Source organism: Heliangelus exortis, chromosome 2 (assembly GCF_036169615.1).
Source record: "Heliangelus exortis chromosome 2, bHelExo1.hap1, whole genome shotgun sequence".
NCBI classification, from domain to species: Eukaryota; Metazoa; Chordata; class Aves; order Apodiformes; family Trochilidae; genus Heliangelus; species Heliangelus exortis.
Window position 1 is genome coordinate 104,638,434 of NC_092423.1, and position 14,204 is coordinate 104,652,637.

General features: G+C 41.8%; 1 protein-coding gene across 5 annotated transcripts in view; it reads right to left on the reverse strand.

The window, feature by feature from the left end:
- OSBPL1A (oxysterol binding protein like 1A) overlaps window positions 1–14,204 on the reverse strand; it is a 76,083-nt gene that overhangs the window by 35,559 nt on the left and 26,320 nt on the right. Inside the window, exon 1 of one of the 5 annotated variants that reach the window (XM_071737364.1) lies at window positions 11,321–12,024. The exons of 3 other annotated variants lie outside the window; for them this stretch is intronic. The gene's annotated coding sequence lies outside the window, so the exon portion shown is untranslated. Of the gene's footprint in view, window positions 1–11,320; window positions 12,025–14,204 lie in introns of those variants that run through there. One more of the 5 variants, XM_071737368.1, reaches the window with a different exon arrangement.

Below are 14,204 nucleotides of genomic sequence, written 5' to 3' on the forward strand. Positions count from 1 at the left end.
CCTCTGGCTCGCCAATCCCAGTAATCATCATTCATAAGGAACTTGTGACAAACATTTGTTATCTAAACACATTTAGGCCTCATATTATAACTCTTCACTTGCTAGAATAAATTAGCTCTTGTGAACTCCATCAGAGCCTTGGTTCACTCCAGGGTACAAAGGACTGATCTAAAGAAGTCATGCTTTGCTTCAACCATTGCTTCTTTCTTAGGCTCTGTCTCTCTCTGTGCTATTAGCTTACTATTTACCCAGCTTCAGGGATCTATCAGATCTCAAGTTAAAAATAGAATAGTTAGGTAGCACTTGCCAGTGACTTAACTACTGCTACTGCAACTACTGAAATGCAAAACAAGATGTGATCAGTTAATCAAGGAGGAAAGCTGAGCTCCCTGATGATAGGTAAAGGGTTACTTACTGTATCACAAGACAGCATCAGTCTTCATCTAAGAAGTCTGGCCAACTGAGCCTACAACTACAGCATCAGAGAACAAGATCTTACTGAGAACATCAAATTCAAAAGAGAAAACAACTCAGAAGGCTAACATTTTGCTTTCTTTCAGATCTATAAACAGGAAAAGCATCACCAATAAAGTTCTTTTTTGTACAAAGGCTGGAAGACCCACATACACACAAGCAAACTCCATACATACCAATTTGAAGTCCTGGTAATCTAGTCATTTAAATCCCGGATCAAAGCATATAGTAGAAATTGAAGAAATTGTAAATCAAGTCATAAGACTCTGCCTCAATCGTTCCCCAGATGAACACAAGGATTTATTGTTAGTTAACTATGAACATTCACCTCAAAAGTTCAAGAGGAGGAGTTTCACAGAGCTGATTTGGAAAGGCCGTATTTCATTTCGCTAAGTGGGGAGTTACAGTATTTCCTCATATTTGATTTATCAAAAGAATAAAATTCTGCTAATGAAGAATCAGATATGTTCAAATTTAGATAGAGTAGAACCACTGCTAAAAGCAAGAGCCAAGCTATCATTCACACAGAAGAAACTCAGAATTTGGCAGGATCATCTCAACACAGACATCAAGGCAGCAAGAGAACTGTTACTGAAGACAAGATCTGGCAATGCTGAGAGCAGACAGCACCCTTCAAATTTTATAAACTCTATTATAAAAATTCATAATTCAAGAATGCCTGGATTAACAGTTTCTGAAATACCCACAGGCCAGGGACAAAGTTTGCCTCCCACCTTTGCCTCAGAAGATACTGACAATTCCTTCTCAATAGGGACCTTGCTGCCTGCTGCCTTCCTTCTCCTCTCCAGTGTCCACATTTGACTATACCAAAGTTTGTTTACTCAGGGGCTGATAAAGCACCACAGTTTTAATCAGCAGAGAATGTTGCAGTTTTGAGCCAAGACCCATCTAGAAGCACGAGAACATACTGAAAAAACTTGATCTCTGATTTCAGATTAGATGGATGGTTTTGGCTTAAAAGATTGTGTTTTAAGCTTTTATGTCAGAGTAACTGCTTCTTCATAGAAATTCTGCACTGGTCAAGACTTTAGATTCTTTTCTGGTTTGTTTCTAAAGGGAGATTTAATACCAATTGCAAGTCTTACTCTCAAAAAGCATTTGGGTCTTATTACATTTTACTTAGATGACCTAACTGTAAACTGATAAATCTCATGAAGTCTACTTAGGTCCGAGAACTGCAGAAATCGCCAGTTTCCAGGGTGCATTCTGTCCCCACTTGTGTTCCAGTATTACAATAATGATTAGTCAAATACCACGAGTTCAAACAAAAAGCCTTCTGATTTTGTCATTTTCTTTTAAGTATTGTTTCTATTCCAAGTAAAGCTGAAATTAAATATGGCTGCTATTCACGTCTGCCAATATCTTATGCCAAAACAAGCTGGGACTGAATGACATCTGCAGTAAGGTACATGTTTGAGAAGCTCCTTCCAAGCTGCAGAGATACAAGTTTACCAGAAAAATAACAAACCCAACACACCCCAAAGTTATTTCTCTGCCCTAATGAGATGAAGCATCTATTTCCTCAGAGGCATATGACCCAAGTAACCTTACTCAAACTGAGGGTATAATTCAAGCCAACACATTACACTGATACCAACAGAACTCTAATAGTACATTGCTGCACGTTTCCAGATCTGGTAGGGACACTTTTTGCATCTTTTCCTTTTGGGAGACTCTGGACATCTTTGAAGTCTTCTAGACTTCTGGTCTGCCAGACCAGACTTTAAGATGTAAGTGTTCTTAAGAACGCAAACAGGAAGCGTTTTTATTTTAAGGACAGTTTTGAAAATAGATCTTAAGGCAGTTTTGATGCAGCTACTTCCCTTAAGTTTATTTTTCAGTATACACTGCTGATTGCTTTTATCAACCCCTTTGTATTAGCTCTCCTACACTTCTTCCCAGTTGGATCAGAGTGAATGCATGTATTAATGTTCTCTCTTTTGAAGCAACTGTCATGGTTTTGCTATGTTTTTGTTGGCTCTTATTGGCTTACTAGTGCTGCTACACAACTGGACCCATTGTTGACTCTGAGTAAAACCAGCTTCCTATTAAAAAGTTAACACTTCTGAAGCTGGCTGGCTGTTCTACAGGCTCTGCACTGGGAATCTTGTTAATTATTTATGAAGAATAACTGACAATTTTTTAAAAAAAGCAATTCCAAAGCAAACATGCATGCTGTACAGCTCTTCTGCTTTTTCTTAAAAACTTTAACATCTTATTTGCTGGTTTTTATTTCAGTTTGGATTATAATCAAGTGAGATAAAATTTGAAAAAGTTAACTCCTATGTAGATGGTAAGTTTCACAAAACATTGCTGGAGTTCTCATCTCCAAGTGGAATCCAGCTTTGAAAGGATTTTCATTTGCTATAGCCCAGACCAGGCTCTTCTCAGCTTTCCAGTATGAAAGAATCACCCTTCATAGACAGACAACAATTGCAAAAATCCCATTTCTGCTTCAGATTTTAGAAGAGCTTGCAGCATTAGTAAGTTTGTCTCCTGTAAGGGATGATTTTTCCCTGAGACACTGTTTTGTTCTTATCCCTAATCAGGCAACAGCCAGCAGACATTAGCTGGGCCCTGGGTAGGCTGACAAAACATTTCCTGAAATTAGAGTTTGTCCCACAGAAGTTCGTGCAGCAGTTAGGGCATTCAGAAAACTATGCTTTGGGCTACAGAAATCCAAATGCAAGTTCACAGCCTTCAAACAAATAAGCAAAAAGACATTTACTTACCAAAAATTAAATATGAAATACTGCTTTCCAGATCTTATTTTTGTTAGGAATTACTGCTAGAGTCTAAAACTGCTACAACTATCCCAAAATATGGTATCTACTGATATTATTAAAGAAGACACTATAGAGAACCAACACTGCCATGCAGAACAACTAGGTCACCCGAAAAATCCACTCAGTGTAACAGCTCTTCTCTCCTTGAGAATGATCTCAAACACTTTTGCCTGTCTGGTGGCAGGTTTTCCTCTGCATTTTTTGTTTTTTTTTTTTTTTTTTTTTCACCTTCTCAGTTGAAAGAATTCAGTGTGTTACTCATTGCTACTCAGGTCCTCTTGTGTACGAAGTAACTAAAGATTCATCGAGTAGAAAAAACAACCCCTCTTCTCCCCCAGATAGATACTGATGAATCTTCTACTTATTATTCCCTAATATGCAATCCAGAAGCGCCTACAGTTCAGAGGAAGAAGTAGCTCCAGCTTAAACTTCTTACCAGTTTTTTATGAACTTAAATATTACACAAACAGCTGCTAGAATAAAGCTAGCATATAGATTTGATGAAAGACAGGCAAGACAGACTGGAGGTTTGGATGGGGAGAAATTTAATGAAATACAACAAGGCCAAGTGTAGAGTCTTGCATCTGGGAAAGAACAACCTCAGGTACCAGTATAGGTTGAGAACTGAACTGTTACAGAGCAGCACAGGGGAAAGGGACCCAGGGGTCCTGGTGGATGGAAAGATGACCATGAGCCAGCAATGTGCCCTTGGGGGCAAGAAACTCAGTGGCAACCTGGGGTGCATTAGAAGGGGGGTAGTTAGTAGGTGGAGAGAGGTTCTCCTCTCCCTCTACTCTGCCCCAGTGAGGCCACATCTGAATATTGTGTCCAGTTCTGGGCCCCTCAGTTCCACGACAGGGAACTGCTTGAGACAGTCCAGCACAGAGCCACAAAGATGAGTAAGGGAGTGGAACATCTCCCTTATGAGGAAAGGCTGAGGGAGGTGGGGCTCTTCAGCTTGGAGAAGAAGAGAATGAGGGTGACCTCACCAATGTTTGAGTATGTAAAGGAGGAGTGCCTGAAGGATGGAGCCAGGCTTTTCTCAGTGATGTCTTATAGTAGGACAAGGGGTAATGGGTACAAGCTGGAGCACAGGAGGTTCCATGTAAACATAAGGAAAAGCTTTTTCACTGGGAGGGTGACAGAGCACTGGAACAGGCTGCCCAGGGAGGTTGTGGAGTCTCCTTCTCTGGACACATTCAGAACACACCTCAACGTGTTCCTGTGTGACCTACACTTATTGATCTTGCTCTGGCTGGGAGGCTGGGCTAGATGTTCTTTCAAAGTCCTTTCCAACCCCTAACATTCAGTGATTCTGTGAAAGTCTAAGTCTAACAAGAACACCAACAGTTCTCCCCATCCCAAGCTGAAGACAGATCTTGGAGCCTAGAGTAGTGACACGTTGCTTCTTAGATTCAATAAATTGTATGTAGGAGCAAAGACAATAGTAAAAAAAAAAAATGTTCATTATGCTATCAGCTGATCTGTGATACATGGTTCCCTGAAACTGCCTAAAACTACTGGACTGGACTGCCTCCTAAGTACTGTCTGGATGTTTGAGGTGCATTCAGGCTAGAGAAAAAAAGGCTCAGGGTGGACCTTACCTAAATACATAAATATCTGAAGGGAGGGTGCAAAGACGACTGAGCCAGGGTCTTCTCAGTGGTGTTGACAAGAAAAGAGGTAATGAGCACACTCTGAACCACAGGAGATTCCCTCTGAACCTCAAGAAAATTTTTTTTTTTTTTTTTTTTTTTTTTTTACTCTGAAGTTGCCTAAGCACTGGCACAAGTTGACAAGAGATACTGTGAAGCTGCCATTCTTGAAGGCATCAAAAGCTGTCTGGACATGGTCCTGGGCAAACAGCTCTAGGTGGACCACAAAAACTCCAGACGTCCTTCCAACCTTTTATTTCTGGGTGATTAGAGTTCAGCCCTTAGCCTGAAATGTGGCTTTAGAGTTAGAGGAGATACGGGTCAGACAAAACCAGATTTCTGCTATCCATAGGCACAGATGCAACTGTCTAAGGTTTCAAGCTGTGTTAAAAGGCTCAGCCAGCTCATTTTCACCTCAATTTGATTTGTCTGACCTTGCAGCAAGGTGTTTCACTAGACAGTCCAATTTGCATGCACAGCACAGAACACTTCAACAATTAATAGTCATGTTGGCATTTCTAGAAATGTATAAACTACTGGCATATATGGATTATGAAATTACCTAGAGGAGCTATACCATTATCTTGACAATTTAAGCTTATTGCCCACCACAATGATAAAAATCCCTGTGTATGACTGCCCCGTTGAGTTCATGCCTATTAGCTCAAACCCCCAGTGTTCCTGCAGATGTTTTTGCAGATGCAGATGTGCAGGTAGACCTGCATATGGCCCAGATGGCTGTTGCTCTGGCCAGTTAAAACTGAATGCTTCCAGACAAGATGAGGGTAGTTTTGTTCTCCCTATCCTTTCTCCCACCATAGCCCTCGACTCAAAAAAACAGGACCTTCAATAGCAAAACTATTAAATTTCAAGATTAATAGGAAGATGTATTTTCATTCAAGAATCAAACAACATACAAGTGAGCTGATGTGCAAGCAGTACAGCTTTGGCAACACAAAACTCTGAAGCAGATGAAAAAGCCTATTCAAGACCACTAAGTCCATGTTTATCTGACCAGAAGCTTAACATGAAGCTCTGCAAGCAAAGTAAGCACATCACAGATGTTGCTCCCAAACACATTCTATAAACATGAGATATTTAGGTGATGTCTAACCTTACATCATAGCTGGACACCCTCTTATACTGGACTTTTCAGGACACTGACAGCAGATGGATACATCCCATTTGTGAGAGGCCCTCCATCTTACCACTTCTTTGCATCAACATTCAGCTCAGCTCTTTACTATAAATGGAGCATAATTTGCTTTGTGTGTGCTTATCATCTATACCTATATGACAGCATAGGCCTGCATTTCCTATTTGTATGCAACACTGAATAAATTTAAAGTATATTATTGATCCACTTAAAAGCAGGTGATGATAAGAACGATACAAGCACTCTGGAAAAAAGAAGTTACTAACATTCCTTGATGACCAGGCCTGGCATGTACCTTCAAGGAAATCTATAATGCCAGTGTTTTATTTTCAGTACATAAACACTTCCTAAACACAGCCCATCTCCCAATACCAGTGATAACCGCAGTGACTCAGCATTATACAAATACATTTCTTCACTGGACAGCACAACAAGCAGAGATAACATACTGTTGAATATTAAAATAAAAAGCAGCTTTTGCAGTCACTGTCACACTGGGAAAGAGAGGCCAACAAGTACACATTCAGTTCATGAGATTAAAAATCAGACATGAGCTCAAATTCTGCAATGGTTTACCTCTACTATAAAAATGGTGTTAGCTCTAAGGAGTTATTGAATTAAAAAAAAAAAAAAAAAAAAAGTGAAAAAGAGGAGTTTTGGGTGAAAAGCCATGATTTTTGAAGGTGAAGAAAAAAACAAAAACAAAACAAAAATGAGACAATCTGTCCCACACACTAGTACTGTCCACCCTATATTTCATGGAACCAGAAGTTACTAAAATACACCAAATAAACCCAGAAAGAACGGCAGAAAATTAAATTTACTGTTAGTCAACCTCCTTTATTCAAGGAAAAGCTACACAATTGCACATGGACAGCCTACCAGGCCATAAGGCAGGAGAGATCTGACAGTTAAGGAGGCCAATTATATGTATCCTCCCAATTAAATATCCCACCACGTGGCAAATGAGGTTATTTGACAACAGATGAGTGACACAAAGCCTTAAATTACGTATGCTACCCAGCAACACTGCTTATAAAATAACCTCCCACATCACACAAGAAGTTAAATATCATATCTGCCTCAGACGCATAGGCTAATATCCAGTACTGGACAGGCCACATAAAATTTTTCACATGCATAGAAATATTTTTTTAAGAACTAGTGTCTTAGAATAGTAACTATCAGCTTTACAAGGGAAAAAATGCATTATAAACCCTTAAAGTTTCAAGAAAGGAGAACACATCTCCAGAAAATTAGTAAATGTGTGTGACTGCAGTCACCCAATTCATCATTCTGATGTCTTATGCAGATGAGACAAAACCAGACCACTCAGCCAGACTGCTGCTGCAGGCAAGTATCTCACACTAGCATGAAAAATCCCACCAAAGTTAACAAATATGGTGTTATGCACAGAAATTCAGCTGTAAATCCTGGTGTTTTGCTGCTTCATTTTTCCCTCAAAAATGTTACCAGTGCTTAGCTGACAATAGACAGCAATCTGGAAGCCAGCAAGTTTTAGAACTCTGCTGTTCATCCATTCTTCCAAAAAACAGATGCACATTACACCAGAACACTGGAAACCAGCTGATCAGATTTACATGCCATTATGAAATCACAGTGACACTAGTAGAATAAAAGTGTGCATCCTTCTCACTCCAGCTTTTCCAAGCATGACAGAGAGGAAAAAGCCAATACCTAACAGCTTGAAGCAGTAAGAACAATAAGAATACATTTCTATGTATCTCTTTTTCGTTCTCTTTCAGCTTACAGAGAGAGAAGAGCTCTATTTTTACAAATACATTCACAAAAAACAGAGTTGCTAACTCCTATTTTGGAGGCTTACTATATTAAAAACTATTCCATTAAGCTTGATTCCTGTTTGATCTTTCCTCCTTGAAGTCTCAGCTGAGCTCCTTTTCTCCAAGTTTGGGTATTTTATTTTTTAAACGTAAAAACAAGTCATAGACAATACCTCAGAAGTAAACCTCAGAGTGAGAGCTGCAGGAGCTCAGTGAGGAGGTCTCATTTCAAACTAATATGTTTTTTACACAGTGTCTCCCTAGAGGCCTATGAACAGATGCCAAGTCAGTTTACACAAGGCTGCTTAACAACTGCCAGGGAAAAAAACCAAACTACAAGCCAAGCTTTGAAAAAAGCATTAAACCACTCTGGAAAATGCAAGAAGAGGTTAACAGTCTGCTTTAAGAGTTGGGCAATGCAGTACCAAGTGGACGGTGCCTTCAGATAAGTTGTGTGAACAGCTTTCACACAGGCTTGGAGAGCTACAACTCAGTGAGTTTTCCTGTCACTAAAATCAATACGTCACCTTGCCAATGGATTATATTCAAACATACCACCAGCTACAAGGAAAAGGTTGAAATTTTGAAGTACACACTCTTAAGAAAAAAAAAAAAAAAAAAAAAAGAAAGAGAGAAAAAGAGTTGAGCCCCTGAGACCCTGTTGTACTACAAAGGCCAGAAGCATTCATTTTTTGCCATATAGTAATGCTCTGGCATCTTTCTGTCATCCAAGACCATCTGCCACCTAGAAGTCCTTCATATATGGCACTCTACCAAGGATCTTGTCAGCTGCTTCAAAACGTAAGCATTTTGTCAATACACATAATACCCTTTTACAATCAATCAGTCAATCAATCAATCAATCCCAGTAATATTTATTTATCTTTTCCCTGAATGGAGTCCCTGTCTTTGTTATTTTCACTAACTTCAGTCTGGGCTGCTGCTTCGCTTCTCTGCCACTCTGATAACCTATTCAGGTTTGACTGTTCTAGCAGCACAGTCTCTTAAAAAAAAAAAAAAAAAAAAAAAAAAAAAAAAAAAAAGTTGTGATCTTTAACTCCCCAGTCTCCTAGATACTTTAGACTCACTAAACTGCTGTACGTAATACTTTAGAGGCACAGGTGAAAGACACATGTACATACAGCACCTCAATATTAGTACAGCAAGAATCAAGGCATGATTAGAACTGCTGACATTCTAGCATGAGAAACAGCCTGCCACGTGATTTTTCTGCCAGTAGCTTTGTTCTCCTGTATTCTCTGCCTGTACATCATTCCCCAAACACATCATATCCTGTGCTCTTCTGCGTAAGGGAAAAATACCACAGTCTTTACCTGGGTACGTGTTTGAGCACTGAGAACCTTGCAATTACCTTGTTACTTCCAAACATGGAAGCTGCATTATTTCTAGCACATTTCTGCTCGTTTGGAGAGGGGAAGAAACAGGGACAAGTCTGTTAGAGACACATGCAGCACAGCAAAGGTTTCCTTGAAGCAGACACACCTTGAGCCTCTCAACGTCAGATACCTTGTGCTGTGCTTGGTGCTATTTCCAGCTGCCTGAAAACTCCTTTTCTCTCTTCCTCAAGTTTACAATCTGAACAGCACTTCAGTTGTTTGGGCCATTGCCTACACGCCTTGACCCACTGAGGGCTTGCCTTGATTCCCGCTACTTTCAGCAAAAGCTGCAGAGCAGAACAGACAAGAGAATTGCTCTGTTGTGCTCCTGTGACTAAAATGAAGCAAAAGAAAAAATACTAGAGCTGTCACCTGCTTCAAAGAGCAACCACAAGCGCTGGTTTCATGACTTTGAGGGACTAAGGATTCTACAGTTCTAGGTCTAGAACAACAGATAGCCAAGACACCATCCCCTCCTAAGTCCTTACTCAGAAATCATAAAATCTTAGCTTTCCTGATTTTAGTTGAGTCCCTGACCCCCTCTTCATCTCTCCCTCCCCCACACCAAAGGCTTCCAAAACCTGACCAGATTAATGTAGTTGACTATATTGCCAGGTGGCAGAAAAGGACTGCAGATGGACACAAGGACTTTTCTAGACAGATTTGCTCAGGTCACCCATATCTATAGCTGTCCCTTGACTGCAGTGTCATTGCTGCGCCTCCCCTCTCACCTCCACAAGGTAAGTGTTAATAAAAGGTCTCATTGAAGAGACTAGGACAGAGTTTTGAGGCATTTTCTTCATTCACAGTCCAGTAAGGTACTAGGTCTAAGTGGCAACAACATGTCTTCCAGACCACAAACCAGACACGTATTATTAAAGACAGCTATTTGTATTCCAAAGTCCATGCTTGCATTCATTCACAACACCATACACACCCCTGGACATTTAATTATGTTTCCAAGAAATATGAAATAAACTAAGGCAGTGCACTAAACTTCAAGAGATAAATATTTGCTAGTTGAACTGTGTGCATGTGTTTTATTTACAGTATGAAAGTGTCTATAAAAATGACAAGCTTAATTTGTCACAAGAAATTCTACCTGAGCATACAACTCACTTAACCAAGAAATGAAGAAACTATTTTCTGAATCCCTTATCTCATCAGCTAAGGTTTTTCATCAGGTTGTAAACAAGTCCCCATTAAAAAAAAAATAATAAAATAACCGAAACAGCAGCAACAACAAAAAAGAATGACAACAATTAAAAGAAAAGAAGATTGAACATGAATCATGTAGCCATGAACAGACTACAGATGAAGTCAGCTTACAACTGTTATTCCTTCTCTACTCATGCAATACGAGCTCTGAATCTACTGTTAAATGTAGCCTTTGATGGTAAAAGTGAAACTTAAAGGAGTCAAGATAGTTATCAGCACACTTGATAAAGCAATGGTTAATGAAGCAGCAAGCTACAAGAATAATAAAGCCAATTTCTTTAAAGAATATCTTTCCCATTAACTTCACATAGCTTCAGTGCATGCAGCTGAAGTATTAGACATAAACTTTAAACTCACACAGAAAATCTAGCAGAGATAACAGCCTGCAAAGCACCTTAAGTTAAACTTCTCTTACAACTATATAAAAATACCTCAGAATACAAAACACTAGAATGGAACTCCTTTTGGAATGCAGGCTATGGTATCTGCTAGAAATAGCACAAGGGAAGTCCTGCTTTGAAACAACACTTACTAACCTTGTGCCAAAGTCACTGCAGAAAACGTCTCAAGTCGCACTACCTCCGATACAAGCGTCTGAACAAGCACTCAGATTAAAGCAACCAACTGAGCTTCGTATTCCCCTCTTACGTTTTACTTCATGGTCAAAAAGCGTCTACGCTTATCCCTACTTTCTCTGCTTGACACTGAAGGACTCGGCCCAATGTCAAAAGGGGAAAAAAAAAACCCAGACCACCAAAAAACCCCACAAAATCCCAAGAACCAAACCCAGCCCATCACGCACCCTACATACCACGGAACCGATTTCGGGAAGGCAGCCGCTCCAAGCCCCGTCCCCGCGCTGCTAGGAAAGCCGACCCGGGTAGCAGCACCGGCACCGGGAGCAGCCGCGGCGTCCGGGCCGGGCAGCTCAGCGCAGCGGGCGGACCCTCCCTTCACCTTGCGGGCTCGGGCGGACGCCCCGGTGCAGCGCAGCGCGGCGCAGGGCGGGGGAACCGCGCCCGCCCCGCGCAGCCCGCTCGCCGCTCCGCGCACCGCCAGGGCCCACGGGGGAATGCAGAAGGGGCGGGGGAAAACGACCCGAGATCGTGGGGCGGCAAGACTGTTCCCAACCCTCCTAAAAACGGCCTGACAGGCCCAGAGCTCCCGCCCCGCCTCCGGAGCCCCTGCCCACCGCTCACGGGCGGAAGGGAGCCGCAGGCTACGCGGGTCCCAGAGCCGTCCGGGGCCGCCTCGCACAGAGCCCCGCCGCAGTGATTATTTTGGGGAGGTGTGGTGTGTGTCCCCCCCGGCTCCCCTCTACGGTGTCTCAGCGCCTCCCGCCGTGAGGAGCGGTGAGGTGACGCCTTCTCCGGCACCGGAGGGGCGGGTATCCCGCTGCTGCGGAGCACCCTCCGCCTCTCGTCCCCATCCCACCCCTACCCCCACCCCCGGAGCGAAGGGCCACGGCGTCCGCCCGCCCGCCCGCCCGCCCTCCCGAGAGAAGAACCCCGGCCGCGCCCTCCCCCAGCCCCGCGGAAGCGTCACCGCCGCCACAAACAAGGCGCACGCCGAGCTCTGCGCGGAAGCACCGCGGGTGGCGGGGGAGAGACAGCGCTGGGGGGAAGGAAAAGCAGGGGACAGATGGAGCGGGTTGGAGATGACGCTCCTGCACCAATTTCTAACGCAAGTGGAAGTGAGCTGAAGCTTTGTATTATTTTTTTTTTCTTCTTCTTTCTTTTAGTGCTGTGTTAGCTGTTTCATTTGCATACTGCGCAATTACGCAACGATTTACAGGGCACAGAGACGGGTAATGCTAAACAAAAAGTCTTCTCTAAATGGCAAAAAAAAGTGCTTTTGCCGTGGTTACCCTTCCTGAAGTTAGCAGCCTCACATCATTAGTCAAGCAGTGGCTTCTGGTATGCTGACAATTTAAGTTGGAGAGGAAAAGAATTCTCCTTAAAGAGGCAAGATAAAAAGGTACCGAGCTGGAGAATTAATTTGTTCTGCAGGGCACCAGGTTTCTTGGGACACACACAATGCCATAGAGGGGTCTTGCGAAGCAAGTAACTCCTCTCTACTCAGAGGAAATTCTGCCAGGGGACAAACAGTCCCACTGACAACAAAAGCAGCCTGGAGGTAGCAGGAGAGGCAGGAAAGCAACTTTTAAACAACTGTTGCAGAATTATCCTTCCTGACGGTAGTTTTAAGTTAACAGCAGTCAACTACTGCAAGAGCACAGCATTCACAGCAGTGGCTTCCCAAGCATCTGCAACATCTGAGACTTCATTATGGAGATCACAATCAGAAGAAAAATTAAAGATTAAAACAAACAAACAGCAACACAAAGAAAAAAAAAACAAAACAACCCAAAACCAACCCACTTGTCTAAACTGCTCTTCAGTTTCACATTTTAGGAGTAGTGCTTTACTATTCTTTCTTTACTTGGAAAGAATATTAAAACATTTACTTGGAGTCCTACTGCTTGCTAATGTGGAACTCAGTATTTGCTTTTGCATTGCCAAGCAAAAGCTGCAGTCTAGGAATCAGAGTGGTAAAAAACAGAGCCCTGTCTTACAAAAGATAAGAAAACTAAACACTCTGGGTTTAAGAGCAGTAATGATCAAGGAACATATTTTTGGGGGAAGGTTCAAGTCCTAGGAAGAGATTGCTGCTCCCTTATGAGCTTAAGGCATCTTTAAAAGCCTGCATTATATTCTAGAATTGCAGTCACTTGCAGTTTAAAAATATCAAGGCACAAAACTCTACAGTATCACATTTTCTCCCTCTGTCATGACCAACTGATTTCAGTAGCTCTGATGAAAATTCAAGTTCACACCTCAGCCTATCCCTCTGTGCCCAAATCTATGTGCTTCCAGATTAGAATAAGGCTTCTGCAACACCTACTGAGACTGTTCAAGTTCAAGTAAGGTGAAATTACAATTTCACCATATGTTTTGCCATGCTCCACTGTGGAAATCTATTTTAGTCTAGCTTGAAGCAAGATGCCAACACAATTAGAGAATCCTAACTACCACTGTAACACCCACTGTTGCAACAATTTCCCCCTCATCTACAAATAGAACTGGCAACTTTAATACAAGACTTTCATAACAATAAAACTCCATGTAAAAAACCAAGCTTGCTCCAATCTGCTAGAGTTTGATTCAAGACTAGGAGACTTGGGACTGGAGACAAAAAGGCCTGGAAAGGGGGGGAAAAAAAAAAAAAAAAAAATCGTAAACCAAACTTAGACAATGAAGCCAGTGTTTGCAACTCATTGTTAAGTAACTGGAAGAGCATCAACACAAACTTCATTTTGAAACACAGCTTACTGATGACAGCAAGAGCCTAACTAAGGAATTGCTGTTACCACAATACAGGAGGGTAAGCTTATTCCATGGTACGAGGGTACCTTTGAGACGAAAGAAAAATACCAGCTCTCCTGCCTCAGGAATTAAAGACCTTGACATACATTCTCAATTGAAGCATTGTGTTTAACACCACGAGATATTTGTCACTGGGAAAGCCAAAAGTTCGAGAGATAGCATTCACACACCCACTAAGCACATGGTCCGAAAATCAAATTCAGGAGCACTACTGTTCAACACCTCAGTTAGCCAGTGCCAAAAAAAGATTAATTTTCTCAGTATTTTAACCTTCAAGTCAGCAAAACAACTGCATTATTGAATTTGAGC